Source organism: Chroicocephalus ridibundus, chromosome 5, assembly GCF_963924245.1.
Source record: "Chroicocephalus ridibundus chromosome 5, bChrRid1.1, whole genome shotgun sequence".
In the NCBI taxonomy this organism is placed as follows: Eukaryota; Metazoa; Chordata; class Aves; order Charadriiformes; family Laridae; genus Chroicocephalus; species Chroicocephalus ridibundus.
The window spans coordinates 56,984,175-57,008,007 of record NC_086288.1 but is presented as its reverse complement, the minus strand read 5'-3'; positions in this window follow the sequence as shown (position 1 = coordinate 57,008,007).

Sequence of the window (23,833 nt, the reverse complement as noted above, 5' to 3'; positions counted from 1 at the left end):
CCTTTTACAGGAATAACTTGTTTAAATTCCTCTTTAAGAACAAAGAGAAAGGCGGTTATTTCTCGGTTGGTGAGCCGTAGTTTGTGGTTCTCAGCAGCATAATTAGTAGCACCTGCAGACCACAGAGGAAGGCTGGGCCTGGCGTGATCTGTCTCATGGTGCTCCGCTGCCTTTCTACCTCAAGCTCATTTAGTCGGGACTAGATTTAATCAGGACTAGATTTAGTCAGGACTACTTTTGTACCTGGTTTGCTCCATGGAGGTGGATTAAGATAGTCTCTGGGGGTCCCTTTCCACCCAAATTGTGCTTCTGTAACGTTTTTGTCACCGAGTGCTGTTAAACAGTCTATGGTACTGCTCGGCAATAAAGCAGAAAAAGTGAAGCTACGGTGTTAGCGTGATCTTTGGACACTAGTGCAGGCAAAGCGTGTGGCAGGAGGTGATGGACTGAGATGGAGTGTAATAATACACACTTGATAAACGTTAATAACTAGCTGCAAGTCTAAGGGAGCCTAATTGACATACTAAGGTGCTTAGAAGAGTATCCTTAAGCTTTTACCTGACCGTGGACCTCTAGAGATAGCTGAGTAGGCTGGAATCACTACCTTGGCTCTAAGTTCACAACGCTTGTCAGTATTCAGTGACACTTCTACATGGGCAAGGAATAAGACGAGGAAAAGTAAATGATAAGCAGTGGGAATGGGAAAGGCAAAGGGCAGATAAGAGAAGAAAGAATTTGACACTTTTAAAAACAAAATACATTATAATGAGTTTTTTTGATATATTCAAGCATAAATCTATTAATAATTTGATTATGAGTGGAACTTCTATTCTGTAAATATGGATCATTACTTCGCTAGTTAAGATTTGAAAGACATTTCATTGAGTTTAAATGACTGTATTTTTTCTGCTCATTGGGAATTTGCCAAAGATAGCAGAAAGAAGTGGTCTTTGGAGTAAGGCCACTGCCTTTTGCTGTGTGCAGGGTCCTGCCAGAAGCTCTCAGAAGGGTCACCATGTTCCTGCCAGCTAGCTCACATGTTTGGGGACTTAGCTAGCATGCGAATGGAGAGAGAGCTGCAAGGCCTTTCGCACCACACTTAATTTTTCTAGCTCAACCTTGCAAACTAGGTCAGGCCCCAGACGCTTTCACAGGGAGCTGTCAGATACACGTGAGGTGTGTGAGACTGCAGAGGAGACCTTTAACTTCCTGTGGGCCACTTCAGCAGTTAAAACATGTTAATACTGGTGTCTTGGGTGGGTAGCATAGTCCCCGTAATGCTGGTAAATGCTGCAGTAGCAGTCTCGCCCACTCAGATGTTTCTTTCCTTTTTTTTTTTTTTTCTGATAGAAATAGAGCAATTGACCATAACTTTTATAGTATCATGGCTGCTTCTACAGTAGTGTTTATCTAGAAATTGCCCCTTCCAGGGCTCAGCTGACATCAGTGATGAAGCAGGTGCATTACATGAGCAAATAAGCTTTGGCAAGATAAAGTGTCATTTCAGCTAAAGTTGTGATTCTGCAACAAAATCAGCAATGTTAATTCCAGTTTCAGAGGGGGAAAATCAACAAGGTTTGTCAAAGTGATGATAATTTTCAGTCCTCTTAAAGAGTGTTGCAGATGAGAAAAATCTTACTTCAGTCCATACTCTGGTTTTATTTAACCAGTGGTATGCCTGCCTTCCTCGTAATGGATTTTAGGACTCAAAAGGCCTTAGCACTCTGACCTGCAAATGTTGCTCTATTGTATTATTATTTTAAGAATTTTGTGCATTAGAGCTGCTGAAGAGCTGGCTTCACCTTCTAGTTTGAAAAGTTCTCAACAGAGGAAAAAGGGTAATTCTGTAATTCGAAATCTTTTATGGAGAATTCCTAACACAGAATGTTTTTATCACAAGGAAGACTTGGCAATGATAACTGCATAACCTAGTGAATGTGTCTTCATTTAGCCCTGACTTCAGAATGGAAGAGTTTTAATTGTTCCTTCAGTGCTACTTGTCAACAATTGGCACAAATTTCACAGATTTCCATTAGCACTAATTAGAATTCATTTGCTTTGTAGTACATGAAAATTTTGTCACCCCTTTAAATTTTCCAGAGTTTTGCAGAGTTGTCAGAATGGAAAATTTGAAACTATGTGACCTCAAAAGTTCAACAATTTTTTGATGCCAGCAAATGTCTATTCTAAATGGCATCTGTTTCCCTTTGAGATTAAAATGGAAGTATCACTTCCAAGAATACTTGTTTACTTGCACTTCCCATTCCACACTTGCATGAAAGTCTAAAGAAAACCTATTATAACACAGAAGTAAATAAGATGAAATTTAGATGTGCCTGTACTTTCATAATTATATAATTAAGGCTGAAAATTTTGCATGGTTCCCATTGCTGTATTAACTCACCTTTGTGTCACTAGAAATGGATTAAATTAGATTAAATCAATAGTCTGCTTTTCATTTTGACATATTGCACAGACAAAACACAAACCATTGAGCTTACGGCAGTTCCATTAAAAAGGTAGTTCCATTCTGCTGGGTCTGCAATAGCACTTGACTCGGAGTTAGGTCTTTCAAATATGCTCAAATCCTCGACACGTGGAAGTGAAGAGTAGAGCGCTCTTGCATGGCTAAAAGGCAATTTTAAGTATTTTAAAAATGGAAGATACGAATGAATGAATATTCAGGTGGGACAACATTTAAATACCCAAGTGCTCCTGACACGCATTAAATACATGGCTCTTCACAGTTCATTACTTGATTCAACTGAATTATCTATAAAATGTTTTAATTAATTTCCAAAGGCGTTGACAATGCTGTTCCTTATTCCCTGTACAAATACTCATCTATCCTGATTGTTCTTAAATCTCTGAATAAATAGAGATACCTTTAATCCTGCATGAATAACTGAATTTCAGATTCTCTTTTCTGAAGAATGACTCAACACAATGAAATCCTACTAATAATTAAAATTAATATGTGATTAGAAATAGGAAGAAATTAATCCACAGTTTAGAAAGTAATGATGTTCCCTCCATAGACATACTTGTCCCAGGATCTATCCTTTTAGCCGTTCCAGAAGCTTCTTGGATAGAATTAAACGGTGCCAAGAACTGTAGAAACGTGAGTCTGCCTTTTGTAAATAATGAATGTGATGTTACAATTATTTGTAGCACTATGATAAATCAGTAATGCAATAGGTGTGAGTAAGGAGAAGGAAGAGGAGGAAATGAGAGATTTAGAGATGCTAGCCAGTAACTAAACTCAGAATATCAAAAGTATCAGGTGACAGAGCTCAATTTTTTATTGCCCTTTTCTTGTCAGAAAACCATCCGTAGAAGCAAACTTTTCATGTGATAGCATCAGATTTTTTAATTCAGTTTTTCTCGTTAAAAGGTAGCTTTCAATTTTCCAGTACACAAAATTGCAACCTCTTCAAAAGAAGATGTTATTTCCTAAGACTTCCTTTAGACATTCTAAAACAGTTGTAATGTAGATCTAGCATGTCTGTATGACTATAATGTAGTTAAAGATTTACTATGTAACTCCAGGATACATCGCTCCAGCCTTTCGCATATTATAAACACAGTTATGTGTGTGCTTCTGTTCATACATGTCCATAATGTCAGAGACTCACACAAACATACTGCAAGCAAGAAGTGCTCCCTCTTCCCCCTCCCTCCCACCTCTGATTGCCTTGACAAACAGGCTGATGTTAATTCAGGTCTATTATTGATACGCAGCTCTTACTAAATATCTCTCCTACTTACCATTTTGCGGTTTTACCACAAGCTGTGTTGGGAACATGCTGTCACTTATTTGAAGAGGATGTATTTTTGTTTTGAAAAATGAGCATGCATTGCTTGACTGTCAGATTAAAATATGAATCAGTCTTCTATCAAGCATTGATAGCTAGGATTGAATAATTTAGGAACTATGTAGCCAAACATGGCGTTGATCATTGGATTGCTAAAAACCTCGTCCAAAAATGCCATCAGGAAATTTGTTAGGGGATTGTTGGATCAATCCTGATCAATCCTGATCAATCTCCAAGGGTGAAGCATGTTAGAAAGGGATACTAATTAACTGGTGTTTTACATAGGAACCCGTCAGGACTTTGAAATGTTTACCAGCAGTGAATTTGAGGCATGGACTTTTCAGGGGGAAAGTTAGATCTCTGCCCCAAACCCCCCACTATCCCATGCCGTATGACAACCTGATCTTGGGATTATGTGGCCCATGTTATCCCTCTAACATAGGTCTAACTTGTATCTACACCCGGATCCTGACCAGTTTATTTCTATCAGTCATTAAAACTGGTATTTCCAGTATATTTTATAGTGTTGTTTACTGTGCCAGTGTTTGTTTTCCACGAACACCTACTTTCTGATGGAAATAATTTAAGCTTTAAGCTTTTTGCCAGTCTGTTGTTTAGCACATGAAAGCACTGCTAATCATCAGTTCTCTTAAGACAGATTTTAAAATAGAAAATAGCCAAGACCAGTGCTATTATTTTCCTCATAAATAATGGGAAGTTTACATCTAAGTCTGCCTTACTTCCTTTACGAGTCCAGTCCATCAGTTTTGGCAAATATCACTGAAAATGGTGTGGCAGGACCAGTGTCCTGCACAGGTGGAGTCAGGGATATGTACTCTAAGAATCCAGTCTTCTAACACTGAAGTCAGTGATTAAGTAGCATATATAATTTCTGATAAACTGGAATCAACTGTCATTAATATAAGGTGTGTTTTCTGAAGAAAGTTGGTGGTAGGAAGGAATGTCCTCATGAGAACATTGTGTCACTAGGGTTTAAAAAGCATAAAAACCCCTTCCTTCCCAGATATGAAAGCCAAAGTAAAAAAACAACCTTTAGGAATTTTATGATTACTCAGAACAAGAGAAGGCTTTTCCTTCTGGATTTACGGTTTCCAGATGTTTCAAGATTATAATGCCAGCCTAAATTCTGATTTGACATCAAAAGGGGAAAAAAGGAAGAATAACAAGTTTCAAAGGGAAGAAAGGGACAAAACATGTTGGAAACATCTTCATACATTTTTAAAAGAAATTATTACTTTTAAATGTCACACAGATCTCCCTGCAAAACTGACTTCTCCCAAAGCACTGATACTTCATACTCACAGGCTAGACCCTGAGCAAATCACTCAGGTATTTTACGACTCCGTTTACCCAGTTATAAGGCTTAGGAGGACAGGAGGTTTTCCAACCTGGCACCCTTTCTGTTACAGGCTGTGTAATTGTTTAATTTGTTTATTCACAATTACTATAAGGTTACATGGTTTCGATCCTTTACAAAGTAATATCTGGGCAGCAAGTAGAAAAGCTGCTTCATTTTCTTTGGCCCAGCATGTACAGTCTGAGTTGAGGAAACCTGGAAAATGAGGAAGGTTACTCCTTTCCCAAGGGCAGCTGAGGGGAAGCCAGTGGGAAGAAAATGATACCCAGCACTCTGGTGACATCAGATCCAAGAGTGCTTTCTTAAAAGTACCCTCAACAATTCATCAATATCTAACCAAACTGGGCATATGCTAACATTTTTTTAAAAAAATAGATTTGGATAAATAAATTTTGTATCACTTAATCCAGTATTAACCTTTTTTTACTTGAACAACTAGTTAGGATTCTGACAGCAACAACTGAATTTGGGATCTTTGGTGTAATCCTGTTTTTTCACTAAGCCTTTCGGGGGTAAAGAAACAGAGATGGGTTTGTGTCTTACAGCTACGAGGCACTTTTAGTCAGTACTCTGCCACAAACTCTCTCAAGGCTTGTGTTTTTGTAGTCATAGCAAGTTTTGGCATCTTCAGTTTTTCCCTCTGTGCTCTGGCTTGCTTCTGCCTGTCTCCAAATACCTCCCTGGTGCAAATAGACCAAATAAAAAAACATTCCACCTAAATAGCTCCAAGCTTTAAATGATTACACATATGCCTTTTTTTCTATTTGGAAAGTTTTACTTCAGAAGTTTCTGCAGTCATAAGTTCAGGGCAGGGCTATATCCACACTCAGCTAAGCTTTTCTAGGCTTTATCAGCTGTGTACTAGTAAGGTTTAAATTTATTTCCTGTTCTTTAAAATAAGCTATTGTTTTATTCACTTGGAGTTTCCCATTAAGATACACCTTTTTTACTGCATCTTTACTGTCCTGGTAAAATTTGCGTATTTCAAAATTACTTAGTATTCCTGAAAAAAAAAAAAAAAAAAAGGTATTTATCAGAGATATTTGTTGGTATTGAGAGATATTTATTGCAGTGCCAACAAACCCCTCATCTTTCTCTGTGACAAAAATAAATTATTTCAAAGTGGTTCTTAGGGAATTTTAGAGAGTAAAAAATACGGTAAAGGCTGGTGGCCTCTCTCCTATGAAATGTGACATGTGGCTTCCCTTCTGCATTAGAGGATGGATTTGGTTCTCCAACCTCTGTGTGTCCCTAGCTCCTAGGTACTACATAGCACTACTCTGGCTTTTTTCCCCTTAAGCAGCTAACTGATTCTTGCGATAAATGATTTTTTTCCCATCTTAAAAGAAACAGCTTCTCCCTCCAGCTGCTCTCTCCTTGAAACGTGTTACACAAATTCTTTTCATTGATTTATATTACCTTCGAACTTTAGTCAAATGTATATACTCATAGACACTTTTTCTTGTGACAATTTTGTTTAGTTTAATAACTCTTCCCTCCCTGTTATTTTCCCTCCTACTACATAGAATCTCCTCCCTCCTCTGTATAATAGACCTTGTTAGACAAGCTGTTCCTGTTTATTTTCACCAAATATGTGTCTTGTTCCCCTTCTGCTTACATGCTGCGTTTCAATTTCTTATTTCCAGATAAGATACTAGGATAAGATACTTGCTCCCCACCAACCTACAAGAATATTCACTTAAGGATGTGTGTTGGTAAACCGTTTCATGAGAAAGTGGAAGTTGAGTATTGTAATTTTCTTCTCCTTTTTAATTTCTGAGGAAAAACAGACTTGAGATCACTCAAAGAGCAAGTAGATAATAATGGCAACACAAACACACCCACATCCACCTTAGGCCAAATTTCAGCAAAGACAGAGAAAAGTTATGAAATGTTAAACCCTGTGGACATTCTGATAAAAAATCCACAGTGAAACCGAGGGTTCTCTAGAATGATAAAGTAGCTATCCTCTGTTTTCCATAGCAAGGTGAGAATTATTTTTAAATCTTCTAGCCATAACCATGTGATCTGTTGTAAAGAAACTTTCCAGATTTTTTCTTCCAAATGATGAAGACAAATAGACATCTCCTACCAGACCTTTTTGTGCCCAGTTTCACATCTGTCTTCCTGTTTCACAAGCAATAAGTTATCTGCTTCACATTAGCAGTTAAACAGGTACTTAATTCTTCTGCTGAATTAGCAGCTAACAGAAAAAAAAAAAAAAAGTTATTACAATACAGCCCACAGTTTGGAGGATAAAATAATATGCCTAAAACTTTTCAGTCATGGTACAGCATTGCAACTCAAAGCCAATGAAAGTGTCACGTAAGCACGAAGACGTGTCTGCGTTAGAGTGATCTGAGACTAGGGCCACAAACTGCAGGACTCAATCTATTATAGAATGACATTCAGAAGAAGATAATTTCCCCTGTGGTGTTCACATAGGTTGAACGTGCAAACAGACCTTGCTCAGCATGAACCCCACGCACATACAACTAATAAGACTGTTAAATTTGAACGTTTGTTTCCATATATTCCTCCTAGATAGTCTCTCTTTTGGGGTGAAGGTTATCATGGTATTTAAAAAAAATTACCTGCTTCAATCTACAGCTCTATGAATTTGTTTTCTATCCATCCTTCAATTAGTTGTCCCCTAGAGTCAGCTTCCCAATGAGATATGATTCCAGGGAGAATTTAGTATGGAAGCCTCAGCCACAGGAATACAAAACTACTTCTTGTGGCTGGCTCAACAGAACCTCATTATTTTCTGGCAACTCCTAAGGTACACTTGTTTTGAAAACACTGTAAAATAGGTTGAATTTAAATATGTAGCGGTGGCTCTAAGTGCAGGTTATGCAATTTCAATCATCTCCAACTGAACTCCATTGACTCCTGGAGCACTGTGTTAATTTATCTGCATTTTGAAATCTTTGTGAACTTTACTCCAAAGTATGAGAAGACAATTCTTTATGAATATTGTATCAGTCATGATTTCAAGTAAGAGGAAAGCAGGAGGGGAAAAAAAAAAAAAAAAGGAGGGAAAGAAGACCTACAAAGCACATCCTTCTACCTCAAAGCCCATGTCTGCATTTCTAGAGTATGCCTTTTCTCAATAAGAGTACATCAGCATTACAGCTTTCCTCAGCCTGATTCAAAGCAAAAGCAACAAAATGTCAAGGCTGGCTCATTTTAGTAGAGGTAAAACTGAATAATTTTAAACTCCTTATCTTTTCAATGCCAGTTTTTCAGTTTCCAGCTCAGCCTAGATCTGTTCTTCATCCTCTTTTTCCCTCTCCAAACCTTTACTCCTGCTTATCCCTGCCTTTTTATTTAAAAAACACTGACAGAAAATCCCCGCTAACCTCAGCTCCAGCGCTGAACTGAAGCCCCCATGCCACTCCTCACTTTCTTGACACCTATGAAGCCCAGTATGGGAGTATGCAGCACATGTCTGTACATCTGTAGGTAGCCGCACTGATCTTCGTATCTGGACATTCAAAGCAACATTGTTAAATGAAGACATTCAAGAACTGAAGCATTTGGAAGGATTCTGGATGGGGGAAAAAAATCCCTGAGCATTTAAGGCTGCTGGAGTAGTTTGTAATTCGCTTAGACCTTTTTTAGACTTTAGACCTAAAAACCTTCGTTGAAGGTTTTAAAACAAATTTTTAATTCATGTCTCTCCAGGTTAGTACATGATCCCTTTAACAACCACTCGCCTGATTCTCTGCTCAACCCATCTGCATACAGCATTTTACTACCTATTTGCATAGCTGGAAGTGATTGAAGAGATACGAAGGAGTAGAAGAACAAGCTCCATACTCCGGATTTCTTCACCTATCTAGACTAAGAAAACCTTAACGATGAAGTTATGGATGTGTTCAAGGCCAGGCTGGATGGGGCTCTGAGCAGTCTGGTCTGGTGGGAGGTGTCCCTGCACATGGCAGGCGGCTTGGAATTAGATGATCTTTAAGGTCCCTTCCAACTCTATTCATTTTATGATTCTATGATTATTTCTGCTGTGAGTTTATTTTCCAGATTCCTCTGTAATTGGGCAAATTAATCTTTTTAATTTATTTTTTCTTTTAGGTTCTCTCTACTGCTAGCCCTATGATAGCAAATATGTCTATCACTAAAATTGTATTCCATTGCCTTTAAAATAAAAAAAAAAAAACCCACTTTTTTATTTTAAAAACCATCATTATTTATTTTGGGGGGTGTTTGGGGGTTTTTAAATAATGTAGGCTTTCCTCTGAGGGTTAGAAACATAATTCCCTTTTAAAGGAAAGATGAATCTCACAAAACCACATGACTTTTGGGCTATGGCCTGTTAGAGAAAAATAACATATATAGCAAGACTCGCCCATGAGAACTGGCAGCAGTGAGTGCAATGCTGGTCTTTCAATCATCATAACAGAATGTTTGGACTCAAAAATATAAAATCAGAATAAAATGTGACAAATATTTCTGTCAGTCCCAATTGCATAAAAATCTGTTTATATGCAGTGTAAAAGCCAAACCTAAGTTGGGATAGTCCCTGTAAACCATAATAAGAAAGAAATTTGTAGGCAAATATGAATAATATTTATTTAAGAGCAAAAGCTTCTCTGAATCTCAATAAAAGTAAGTTGGAGACAAGATAAACATTTCTTATTTTATTTTCCTCATGTCATCTATCTCTAGTGATTATTTAGTAAGCTGTAGAAATGGATTTTTAAAGACAGCAGCATTAACATGTAGAAATGAATGAGAAATCTGAGGCTTTGCTATGCTTCTTTTCATAATATAAAACATAGTCACACCATAAAATAATAATCATAAGCCATAACTTTTAAGAAATTGAGAGTCACACTCTATTTGTCCATAAGATGATGATGTTTTGCTTACAGTAACACTTAAAACAGTTGCCCTTTTCTATCACTATTTCATTCCATGCACTTTTAGGAATCATTCAGTGAGCTATTTGAAGTAATCATCTGCATTTTCACTATATATGTAGTGGCAAAGTACACTACTGCTTATTGGTGTGTATTCCTGACACGCATACACACACTGCCCAATTAGTTGACACAATCATTCAAGTCAAAGCATCAGATATCAGAGTTCTAGAAACAATTGAGGGTCATAGAATCGCCTAGGTTGGAAAGGACCTTTCAGATCATCTTAGTCCAACCACCAACCGAACTCCGACAAAACCACCACTAAACCATATCTCTAAGCACTATGTCTACCCGTGTTTTAAATACCTCCAGGGATGGTGACTCAACCACTTCCCTGGGCAGCCTGTTCCAACGCTTAATAACCCTTTCAGTGTAAAAATTTTTCCTATCACCTGTCACTTGTCCTATCACCTGTTACTTGGGAGAAGAGACCGAGTCCCACCTCTCTACAACCTCCTTTCAGGTAGTTGTGGAGAGTGATAAGGTCTCCCCTCAGCCTTCTTTTCTCCAGGCTATACAACCCCAGCTCCCTCAGTCACTCCTCATAAGACTTGTTCTCCAGACCCCTCACCAACTTCGTTGCCCTTCTCTGGACATGATCCAGCACCTCAATGTCTTGTAGTGAGGAGCCCGAAACTGGACACAGTACTCAAGGTGATGCCTCAGCAGTGCCGAGTACAGGGGGACAATCACTTCCCTTGTCCTACTCACCATTCATTTTCAATGAATTTGTATCCTCTGCAGCCTTGTGAGGTGCAGAAATTGCTTGTTATTTGGGAAGGGTTGGCTTTTGGTGGAGGATACTGTTGAATTAAACCCAGTCAGCAGGATGGACCATGTATAGACTGAGAAGCATGGGCCAAGATGAAAACTGCTGTAGTAACTGCAAAGAAGCAGTGTCTTACTCGATCAGCAGTGATAAGTAGTCCTTCAGGACTAAACTTATAAAAAGAATCCGAAGATCAACATAAAAAGCTAAAACCACATATGTGACATCAGCATAAAAAGACACTGACACACTCATTATTCTGGTTTATACTGAAGAACTCGTTCTCCTTTGGTTTGCTAAATGCTTTTGATCACATTTAGTATGTTGGTAGGCATTTTTAGCTTTTGTACTACCACGTTGGAAAAATGACCTTTCCTGTAGTATACAGGTGGGAATTATATACTGAAGATTAACATAATTTACAGACTTGTTTTAACATATTAAGTATCTAAAGCAACTATAAGTAAAGCAAATGCAAAGCAATAATAAATATATAAAGCTAACCCGTAGGATTGCCTGCCAAATAGTGAATAAATTGTATATAGCTAGACCCCTAGAGTGGTATTTCCTCTATACTATAAAAGAGGAATATTACAGAAAAGTTAACTTGGAAGCGATTGTATGTAACAACACTAACTAAGAGACTCTGACAACAGCGACAGACTAATTATAGGCGCTGTCAACAAACAATTATGGACTAACACTCAGTGTTCTGCTAGCTGGTAACACCACTGCTAGCAATGCTGTACCTTCTCTGTTGTCCACAGATGAAGGATGTGAAAATGCAAAGGCAGTTCAAAGGAGGGCCAAAATAATGAACTAGGGGATGGGAAAAAATAAGCCCCATGATATGAAACTTAAAGCGCTCAACTTATAAAATAAGTGCTTGATCATGAATACATGAAATAGCTTCTTGATAGTGGGAGGCCTTTGAACCTTGCTGACAATGACATAACAAGATCCAATGACTAGAAATGGAAATTAGACAACTCAACTTCAAAGTAGCTGAAATTTCACAAAAGATGAAATTTCAGGGAAATGACAGCGATTAAATACTTCAACAACTTAGCTTTACTAACACCTTGAGCCTGTAAAATGAGATTAGATATATTTCTCCAAAACAGAATTAATTTTTCTTTTGGAAGAAATTCCTTGGCTTGTGATCATAGTATGAAAGGAAGAGTAAGGCTGGAGAGTCTTTCTAGGTTTTGACTCTTTGGATTGGATTAATATCAGTCATGTCTTTTATTTCTGAGCCCCAAGGAGACCAAGACTTGCATGCACATCCCCCACATGGTCTTTAGTTCTGCATTAAGATAAGGATTAGAAATTTCATGCTTTGGGATTTGTGAAAATGCCTGTAAAGAATTGAAAATAACAGTTTTTCCTTGACACTTTATTTGGTGCCAGGGGGGCAAGGGTTCTTACCTCCCTGAGAAGAAGCAGAGTTTAGCTATGGGGACGGGTAAGACATGGAGAAGCATGGACCTCCGAGCCTCCTAACTAGTGTACTTTATATACAAATAAATAAAAATAATTTAATTTGCTGTAGGGAAATAAATTTCCTGTCCAGTGGGAATGGCAGAAACCTTAATTTTTTACAATTTCTGACTTAAGAAGAGTAATTCTACTCTCTCCATGTCCTTGTCACTGCAGAAAACTCACTTCATTGTTACATGTGGTAAACATTTATTTTCTGAGTACTGGAATATTCGGTATTGCCTGATGAGCTGTAACAGAAACAAGACAAACCAAGATGTTCTCATGGACTATTGGTTTTTGACATAATTAATTAATTTAAATTAAATTAATTAATTTTTTAAAATTGCATTTATTATCTGGCTAGTGTAAGCAAAAGGTGAGATTTATATATATATAAAATATATATAATATCTACATACATATATATGCATGCAAATATGATTAATGTGCCTAAATAGACCAATTTTACTAACATAGCCTTCCTTGTGCTACAAAAACATGACCAGATTTCTTTATGTGCTATTACTAATCCATTTCATATCATTTTTATGTTCCTATTGCGACTAGAAACTCAACATCCAAACCAAGAAAAACATTTTTGTCATTTCCTGCTTTGGTCCAAATGACTCAGTTATTTATAAGATGGATACTAAGGATGATTATAATATTTTAGCCGTGTAAAAACACCTTTAAATATATTTTAACTGTGTGAACATAATTTTCGCCATCTTACGTACAAATCTAGTATTCTGGCACCCAGACTTTAAAGATGGTCTGGGACACAGAAGTGACATTTATGTTACAGATATTTTTTTTCTACTGTGAAAAAATATTCGTATTTCAAAATTTTATGCAAACTAAGTAGTCCCACAAATCTATAGTTGCTTAGATAAACAGAGATGCAAGTTTCCTGAGTGCCTTCGAGGGGAATCTTGTTACATGTGGCTCTGAGAAGTCCCCTCCTTGCAGACTACTCTAGAGTCCTCCAGTGTCCTAAGTCCCAGCTTCACAGCAAAGAATCTAGAAACAGGGAGATGTGACTTACACTGAGTTTCTCAGCAGTCCCAGGCTCCCTTCTTAAAAGGGAGCTGAAGTCAAAGAGAGAAGTGCTTTGGATAAACAGAGTGCTATAGAAGGATAAACACTCTGAAAAATGAGATTTTTGTCACCTTAGAGTGGACTCCCAAAATTAATGGAACATTTTTACCTGAATCTCTCAGGTTCCTCATCAGTCAAATTCGGATAATATCGTGCCATCACCTCCCAAGGGTGCTGTGAAGATTTGTTAGTTAATGTTTATGAAGCACTCGGATAGCACGGTGATGATGCCATAGGAAAGTCTGTGAAGACTGTCAAGGAAGTAATTACTCTGTCTTCAAAGCAGGTTTCCAACAACACGCAGTAAAAAGATGAGGCATGAACTGAACAGTGAAGAATAAACTGAGCAAATTTCGGAGCAAATCCCACTCACTGAATGTGTTTAGCAAGGCATCCTAAAGTTGGGGTTTTTTCCATGTAAATAAGAAATTAAACCAGGAAAAAGGGAATCTGAATAAGTTTGCCCGCACAGAAATTATGGCATTTCTTAAATTCTGAGTGCTGAATGTGCAACCTCAACAACGCTCTTCTAATGCTGAATCTTTGTATAATCTCTCAGAGATTAAAACACATTATTAGTTGTGTTTTACCATATATATGTAATGTATTTAATGTATCCCCCATCCAGTGATATGTTTTAATCTCTATATTTACCTAAATGAGAATCTAGCTGCTAAGCTCTACAGCAAACATTTGTTCAGCAAGTAGTTTTATTAACTGAAAGCTTAGTTCTAGTAACCTGTTCCAGGAAACGTGACCAACCACAAAAAGTTTAAATTGAAAGAAAAGTACCTACAAAAAGCATGAGCAGATGCAGAGTCTTCAAGCTTTTTAACTACAGTGTGAGTTTTTACTGACTTCTCTTTTTCTAAAATTGGTCAACTCCCATTTGAATTGGTTAAAGGTATCTCCAGTAAAATTTTGAAGTACTCAGCCTTGGGTCAGACTCAAGCACAGGATATGTTAATTTTGTTAACAAAAACCTCTAGAATTAAGGTGCAGTCCTTAATTTTAGTGGTGTGACCACAAAAGTAGTGCTCAGAATTTTTTCCGAGCAGAACATCAGCAAAGTGCCGCTTCTGCTGGAAAACAGCTGAACTGGGAATGTCTGCAAGAAGCCAACGAGAGCTGCTGAATCCTGGCACTCACAGGCAGGCCAGCTCGGCCCATCGGGCATGACATTTCACAAAGGAAAAGTGATCACCTGGTCAACAGCATCTTGGCTCCTGCCTTGTGCTTCTTGCTGAGCTTTTGGGCTTAGCAACAGCTGCAAATCTTTGTCACGCTGAGGCTGGACACTGCCTTTTAGACAAGGAGCAAGTCCTACCTAACTCCTTCTTTTCGTCTGCATGCCAGGCCAGAAGCCCAAGCTCCTCAGGGCAGCAAAAAGTCATTAGCCAGCTACTGTCACTCTGATCCTCTGAGCTGCACAGGTATAACACCTAATGAGAGCTGTGCGTCTAAGGTAGACAATGGCAAATCAGTGCTCTATTGATGAAACATTATTTATGTCTTCAGTACTTGATGCCGAGGTACGCAACGTACTGGTGGGCTAATTTTAACTGCTTGAAAACTCTTCATATGAAACCATTTCAGAGCTTGCACAAGAAGTAAAAATTAAAAAAAAAAAGAGAGAAGGGAGGGAAAAAAAAAAAAAAGAAACCATGCTTCTCATCTCTGGAATTTGGAGTCCAGGTTGATTTTGTTTTGGAAAAAAAAAAATAAATGAAAAGACAGCATATGACACGTTAGTTTAATGCCTGGGGAGTGTGATATGCCTGTTTCAGCGATAGTGACACTGAAACATAGATGAGTGAAAAGATACAGAAAAGCAACTGCCCCAATTGCTCAGTTGCTCCTTCATGCCCCAATTAGACATGAAACACTGAATAAGTTATCTTGTCGTATCAGCTAAATTGGAAGAGACAGAAATAAAGTAGGTTTTTTCATGTTTTTTTTTAAGGCAGAGGAATCAGTAATGCTTTGCTGATCCTTTTGGCAATCCCGCATTAGCACCAGGCAGCACATGACAGGGTGCATCCTGCTCCCAAAAGCGTGCTTACGTTGATGGGCAATTTCAGAATATTTCGCAAGGGCATCTCTGGGTTTACTTGAAACTTACCGTTGAACTTCTTTTCCCAAAACTCAAGCTTTGTCAGAGGGATCTTCGTTGCAACTTACATGGACTAATCCAAACACCTTTCTTTCTGTAAAGAATTGATTTCAGCCACTTTTACCCAAGACCATATTTGACAGCTGTGTTATTTAAAACCACAAGTTGAGTACAAACAACTACATAAGTTGAAAGAAGCTAAGCTGCTAATGATCTGTGCTAAGCTTTTAAATTAGTATATTCTATTATTCTTGATTCATGAATACAAAGATCACGGTTATTTTAATAACATACTTTCTAGAGGTAGCTGAATTGGCATAAAATACGAACAGAGACTCTTTTCATTGTTCATCAAGCCTGATAGGTTTTTATTTCCTAAGCAGTGTGAAAAATTATGCCTGATTTAAGTCAGGCTTCCTGGCAGCACAGTGTGTGGATTTCAAATACTGTCTCTCTGGGAAAAAAAAAAAAAAAAAAAAAAAAAAGGAAAACTTGATTTGTTACCAGTCAAAACCTGTATTGTTTGTTTCAGTAAATGATATACCTCACAGACAGGCATTTTTGCTCGATGCAAATGCCACAGTTCTAGTCATCTTGGAGGAAGGTGGATGACTGTAACGGAAAAAAGGAGACCAAAAATATTCATTACTTTGATCAAAGTGTGATTACCTGGTCCAAAAATGGCAAAACCAATTTTGCCAAGAAAAAAAAAAAAAAAAAATTATACAATTTAACAAAGCAAAACTTTTCAAAGTGAAACTCAGGGGCATGAGTTGAAAAAGATTCATACTGACCCACCGCATTCTCTCCGGCTTCCCTGTACAGAGAATGAAAGTAGTCAGAGCGCTTCAGAGGGCATAAAAAGATGCTTGTCTGAATTGTTAAGAAAAACTCAGTCTCCCTCCATTGATCATAGAGTGAGCAGTCTCCTACTTCAGTCATTAAGCTTGGCATTAAGCTTAGACTGTGCAAATGAAAAAGGTTAAACAGAGTTATCAGCTGAAACAAAACTAAACACGTCATTGTTTTCAGCTTTTTCACTTCTCCAGAAGTTACTTTTCTTTCTTTTTGACCTGAATCGATGCAAATTTTTTTCCTGTTTATTTTATCGTTCAGTCTGCCAGAGCAAAATCTATTGCTTTTCCAGCTCTATTGACGTAATTTCCCTAACAACTACATATGAAACTACAGTAGCAGTAGTACACTGCATCCTCACCTTACCAGTAATTAAGCAAAGGCTCCCATAAGGTTTTCCCGGCATTATGCTCTTTTAATTTTGCTTGGAAGAAGAATACATTTAGATTAAAAAAGATATGTTCTGACCTCATTTATATTGGCAGAGTTGATCTATTCCTGCAGACTTTGTGACCTTGATAACACATAGACATTTTAATATGGAGGTGGTCTCCAGTAGAAAAATAGTGGAGGCGCACTGTACACAGAGCTCCCCAACCAGCTATGCCAGCCTTATTTATATTAGCATAATGTATAGGCGGATTTACTACTCTGTAGTTTGGCCTTGTAAGTGACACTGAGCAATATTTAAGAATTAAAACCAAGAAGTCAGCAAAATGCATTGTAAATAGAGGGAAATACTTTGCTTTTCAAAGCAGTATTACAAGCAACAGAATGGCATAAAAAAAAATCTATAAAGGATTGAAAAATAACCTTCCATAAAGGTTTAAATATAATTCTGTAATGCTACAGGCAGCTTATTATTGCTTCAGGGAAACAATGCACAATATACACATTCCACGTATACTAGAAATTCTATTATTATGAATAGAATTTATCCATAAAACTATCCATCATGAAAACATAAACTGAAAGAGGAAAGGGATGGAAAAATGGAATGTTGTGGGTTTTTTTCATTGACCAAAACACAAAGACAAGGCCTATCCGTGTCACCTGTGGGACACAAACATGAACAATGTATAAGTAATAGATCTTGCCCCACCATTTACTCATTCCAGCTTTCCTAAGCACAGAGTTTGGATGTACTCAGGTGAGACAGAAGATTCCTCCTAAGCATGCATACTCTTAAACATTCTTTTGGCTCTTTCACTGACAACAAGGCAACAAGTTTTTATTCCATATATCTCAAAGCTCAGTTTATTCTTCATTCCATTTTCTCCAGATTCCTCTAAATTGTGTTGTAAAAGCTGTCTCTTTATGTTTACTTTCCCATCATAGTTCATCAGCACTCACACACAAAAATAATTATGTTGTTAGAAAACAAGTTTGGTGATTCTGGTATTTCATCCTGTGTTGATGGCTGCCTGTACTATTTCAAAATGTGAGTGATGTGCCCATGTTGTCATGACTAACAAAATAACTGACTAAAAAGACAAATAAAAGGTGCAGAAATGAAAGGGAAGTAAAATGGATATCTGAATGTAGGGCTTTTAGTTCTTCATCCAAGAACTAAAAGGAATAAACAGAAAAGGCAATGCCCTGCAAAACAGAAAAGGAAATATCTTCCAAACAGAACGGGCAACGTACAATCCATTTTCCTCTCTACCTCATAGAGAAAAGTGCTCTACATCTATATAGTTCATTCAGGGGCACTTCTACTGGCCCTATTAAGCCTCAGCTCTTCAATATGGTAGCCCTGCAAGAGCAGCTTTTCATGGGACAGGAGAGCATCCTCCACAGCACACGAGAACTTGGAGGTCCAAGGATGCCCAGCGTGTTGGTGTGCATTAAGCCTGTCCCGCGGGCAGCCTGCAGGCTGCGTACCAAGGCAGCCACGCAGATGGAAAGCTTGCAGGAGGCACATCACGCTGTGTTTACATCTGTCCTGGGATGCTGCTCTTTCACAGGCATAAAGGCACGGCCATTGAGTCCCTCCACTGTAAATGAGACATCTTCTTGCAGTGAACAGCTTGGATATTAAAGTAGTAATGTACCATTTACTAAAGGCAAAGTGATATCGATGTCAGTTATAATGCTAAAAGAACTTTTTCTGAAGAAAAGAGACTTTGAGGGAATTCAGCAGCTAACCACTTCAAGACGCTGAGAAATTTTCTGAGAAAGTGAGATTTTTCAGCTCTGGTTGAAAAAGGAGCTCAGTGCTTACAGATTTAAACTTCTGTCAATGTCTTTTGCTCTGGCAAAAGTTACTGCTCAGTTACACAAAGAAATTTTGAGACTGGTCACTCCACAGCAGCGGCATGTACCTTGCTGTTCAGCCTTAAAAAAGATATACATTTGTCACAAATACTTTTGAATGATCCACAAAGTCATTAAGGAAGGTTTGTTCCCTTGGAGTCAGATAGTACTTTTATAAATGGTACCTATGCGAACTTCCTGAACATAGTCTGAAAATACCAAGCGTTTAATCTCAGAAATAGCAAAATAAACTGTTTTAAAATGTCTGGGGCTTTTTTTCCACTTTTTTTCGGCAGAACTATTAGTAGGACCCTCTGGTAACTGAGTCTGCAAGTAGGGATGGGTCAACTGAAATTATTTTTATCAGCAAGTGAATAAATCTAGGCAAGAAAAAAACCAACAACTAATCATAGAGTCACAAGCACAACACAAAAGATACAATCCTGCCACTTTCTGTTCCACAAAACATGAGTGGAACAAAAACAAAAGTCACATTAGCATCACTTCAGTTGGATGAAACCTTGAATAGAAAGCAAGAAGAGAGGATGAACAGCTGTGGAGGCACTCCTGCAATATACAACCAGAAAGGTCCATCCTGCAATGGACAGTATCAGTGGCATCGTGCCATTGCTGTTCCTCCATTTAATCTCTTCCTAAGAATTCCTGCAGTCACTTTTCCTGAGCAGGATAGCCAGGGACTGCTCGTAGCACAGTAAGAAAAGAAAGAAGAAAACTGAATTTTCAGGCTGCTGTACAAAGAAAATCATAGAGTTCATATTCAGTCTGTAAAAGAACAACTAAAGAGAACACTAGGGCTCCTGTCAACTCTAGTTTATGCTAAATCAGGACTCTGTAGTTTTGCAGCATATAATTATAAATTTGTCCATCTGCCATAATGATGGCTCCATGCAACATTTTAATTATAATATTTTATTTATACACACAGTACTGTAAAAGCTATGGCTTCAAATGTTTGCATTAAAAATCTCAAATAAAAACATAACATGCTTTCCAAATACAGCCAAAATGTCTATCGGTTTGTGGGCCATATGCTGAACTAATTGAGAATTGGAATTACCTATTACATTTTTAACTGATTTCTTGCATGGAGAGCAGATTTTCAGATAAAATACCCTTTTTTCTCCGAGAAATACAACAAGCCTGCAGCAAAGCTGTTGTAGGGGGAGTCAGCTTACAACAGAAGTATTTGTTTTGGAAATTCCATTACGAAGATTTATTGGGGCTATACTGTGAGTGCCCCACGCATGCTAATTTCTGGGCTCCCTCAAATGCTGCCATGGTGTTATGCTGGACACCATTCCTCACTGTATACTACGGACGATGTTTTCAGGATCTACAGCTTTCTCACACAGTAACATTTTTTTTCCAAAGTATTCTTTTTAATAGAAAAAAAAATATATTTACTAAAGTATATCTTTTTAGAAATCACATACATCTTTTCTATTTACCTATAGGTCTTATGTTTTAAAATACAAGGACAAACATTCTTCATGCTCTACACAGTAGTCCTACACATAGGTACAAAAAAATCTACTGAAATCCCTTGAAACCATAGTGCAAGAGTAAGCGCATTGTTCCCAAAATATTTTCTTTGAGAAATAGGTTATGAAACTACTTAAATATATTCTAAAAAAAAAAAAAAAAAAAAAAAAAAAAAGTATAAGCTCTTTGAACAGCTTGAGAAGTTGAGAAAATTTAAAATCAGGAGGAATAATTCTTTTCCCCCATTAAAATTAAGCAGCAGCCTGTCAAAATAATTTTATTTTTTCCGTGCTAAGATTCCACATGGCCATTGCCAGGAAGGCAGAGTTATTGAATATGGGTTAAGGTAGATAAGAGCGAGAGAGTACCTTCCCCATCTTATCTCGCTTTGAGTCATATTCATGAAGAGGAAACAAGGGGTATCCTCTGGTCAGGTCTCATAGTGCTGATTGGTGCCTGGGCGCGTGGTAGCCGTCCGCAGGAAACTCACCAAAAACCTGCAGAATATTCTTCCACTTGCACTGTTTCAACCTCTCAGTATCGCTGACCATCAGATAGCTTTGTGAGGCATTTCCCCTCTACAGGGGAAAACATCTTGGTGCTGTGCTAGCTCCAGACCCAGGCGCCCTGAAGGAAAGCATCTGTGAGTTGCCCTTGTTTCTTCCTATGTTCTTCTGCTTTTAAAAGGTTTCTGCTAAAGAAAAGAATTTTAACCAAGGGCTCAGCTTGTGTTCCACCGTCTGCTTTTGTTACAGCAGATGCCTACTATGACTTAAAAAACGTGGATTGCATGGGATGTGGGTCCTAGAAATAGCCTGCCACCTTGGGCAGCCTCATGGCATACAGCAAAAGCTCATGCCTGCCTTTTAAACCATTTTCTTCCCTTCTCCCTTAAGCAAATCAATAGAGTCTCTGCCAAACGACCCGGCCTTTTTTGCCTAATTCCACTGTATGCATTTTCCGCATTGCTGATTTATGTTTCTGGGTAGAAGTAACGTATTGGAACTGTGTTATAAAGTTACACTTAATAAACCAACACAAATAGTTTCCTAAATAACTGTCTTTACAGGGAACTTTGGCAGCTCCTGTTAGAGATATATTTTGTTACTCTGAAGCTTCTGGTTGCATTTCTGGCAAGAGAAGGAATCAAATTAATGTGCTATTAAAATAAATTGAGCAACATGCTAATTATTGCCAGAAAGAAATTAGCGAAACCAGATTGTATTCATTTAAATCAGATAAATAAGTACTTCCTCTTACATGTGACTGTTTGCTGCTGTTGTGAAGACAGACTTTGAAAATAATCTTGACAATGCCATTTGACAACTGCTTTACACTTGCCGGTAAAATGACTGTTTCAGTTTCTACCACTGTTCCCTCTTGTACTAAATACAATTGGCCTGGTTCTACAAAGCACTTCAAAAGGAGACAGAGCAGGACACCGGCAGCATAAAAATTAAGCTTCCCAACATTTCCTGCACCTTAACTCTAATCTTACAAATGATTTTCTGAGCCAGGCATATAGTCGTGTCTACAGCAACTTTCATCTGTTTCCATTAAACTTTATTGTGAGAATACAGCCGGCTGAACGAGCGAGGATAACCAGTGTAAAGTTTATACGATGCCTCTGTAGTGTCGCACTCTCTGCATGAAGATCTGGCTCCTGGTAGACATTTTTATTATCTATAGGAATTGATATAAAAGACAGATCGAGTTAATTATTTACAGAACTGAAAACCAAATTCTTCAGTTCTTCCTCCCGTGGTGCCTGACAAGGAATCTGGCTATGCTGTGTGCTGGGTTTTCAAATCCCCTTTTCAAAGGTGTCTAAATGATTTAGAAGCTTATGTCCCATTTTCAGAAGCAAATTATGTGCTTGCTAACTCACCGTTGATTGGGGAAAAAAGTAATTTTTTTCTGCACCAACACCATGCAGGTTTTGTTTTGATGATTTTCCGTTGGGTTGGGTTTTTTTTTTAAGAAAAATTTCAATGTCCTGCAGAACCTGTAGATTTTCTTCTAATTCAGATAACAGTGGCATAAAAACTTAAAGTACTAACTAGCATGTACTGTTTCGGAAGTTGTTCATAGAACAAACTAGCACTAACTAGTTCCACATGAAAAGACGGTGACCTTACTCGGGTCTAAACCAGAACATCTCTGCCCAGCGTTTTGAGACACTGGGTCACCCCAAGGATACTGCAGGTTCCTCTGACTTGCTCCATTCTGGCATTTGAACAAACAACTCGTGAAATTTCCTGCAGAGGCCTGGAATCTGTTTGGGCAGCACATCCTTCCTCTGCAAGTAAAAGCCCCAGGAAATCTGCTGCGTTCTGTGCAACAGAGCTAAAACAAAAGCAAAGGTACATGTTTTCACCTTTTTTCCCCTCTGACTTTCATTTTGAAATTTCATTCAAGTAGCAATCTTTGAAAGCTTTTGATCAGTTTTCATTGTTCTTGGCTGCCTTTTTAACCATGCTTCATACGTTGACTGTAGTTATTTTTTCAGACAGGGCATAAAAGCTGATTCTCATTTTCTTGTTACACTTAGTGGTGCTTTTTACAAACTGTCGGTGGCTTGTGGTCTTTTATTTTCCTTGCTAGTTTTTAAGTTGAATGGAAGCACCCCACGCGAGCCTAGCTTAGGGGAGAGTAGACTTTGTTGGTTATTGTGACTAAGATGGTGCTCTTAGGACAGGGGTGTGACTGGCATTTGCCCCTGCACCAGTTGGCTTGGCAAGGGTCCTCTGCACCGCGGGGTTTTAGCCAAGAGAACGGACACTTTCCTTGACTCCTGCACAAAGTGCTGCAAGTCTCTTGTGGCCCCGCATTTGGCGGACAGAGAGGCAGCGTAAAGCATATGATGAAGCCCCAGCATTTTGGTTGCCTGCAAAAGATTTTTGTGGTCCTGCTGAAAAGCAGACAGGCAGCTCTGGTCTGTTGATTGCCAGTTACTCCTCTTTTAATCCACGGAACATCCACATTTAACGATTTGCGCCAAGTTTACTAGTCTAAATGATTGCAAAACTCTTCCTTAATCAATAACAGACATGTCTGGTAATTTGACTAACTGTATTTATTCCAAGAATTTTATTTCCAAAGGCCCCGGCACACACAGTAAAGGCAGCCACGCAAATTCAGTACGTGTAGACTGCCAAAAAAGTGGCTTATCACAACAGTTGTATAGGGGAACTTTGTATAGTGTTACTTCTGTGCTGTGAGTGATTTCCAGCTAGGTTTAGTTACAAGAAAGAAGGAGGTATTTCTGTGAATTAGCTGAAAAAGGTTTAGATGATCCATCCGCTAAGTTCTACTTAGAGCTCCCTGGCATCTTTCTCAGCTGAATCCGCTAACGTTTTTGAAGTTTTTTCCCTACTTCATCTTACATCCTGTCAACTTCACTACTGTCAACTTCAATCTTTCAATACTCTCAAAGCAAGCCTTAGAAAAACTGTAAGGTTTGATTTTTTTCATGTTAGTTTTCTCTTTTTGTCCTCCCACTAATTTAGACCTTGTATTTTTAAGCTCCATTCTAAACCAAAAGGCTTAGAAATATTCTGAAAAAGAGATTATTACATAACTCTATGCAATTAGTAAATTCCTAATAATCCCATCATTTGCATT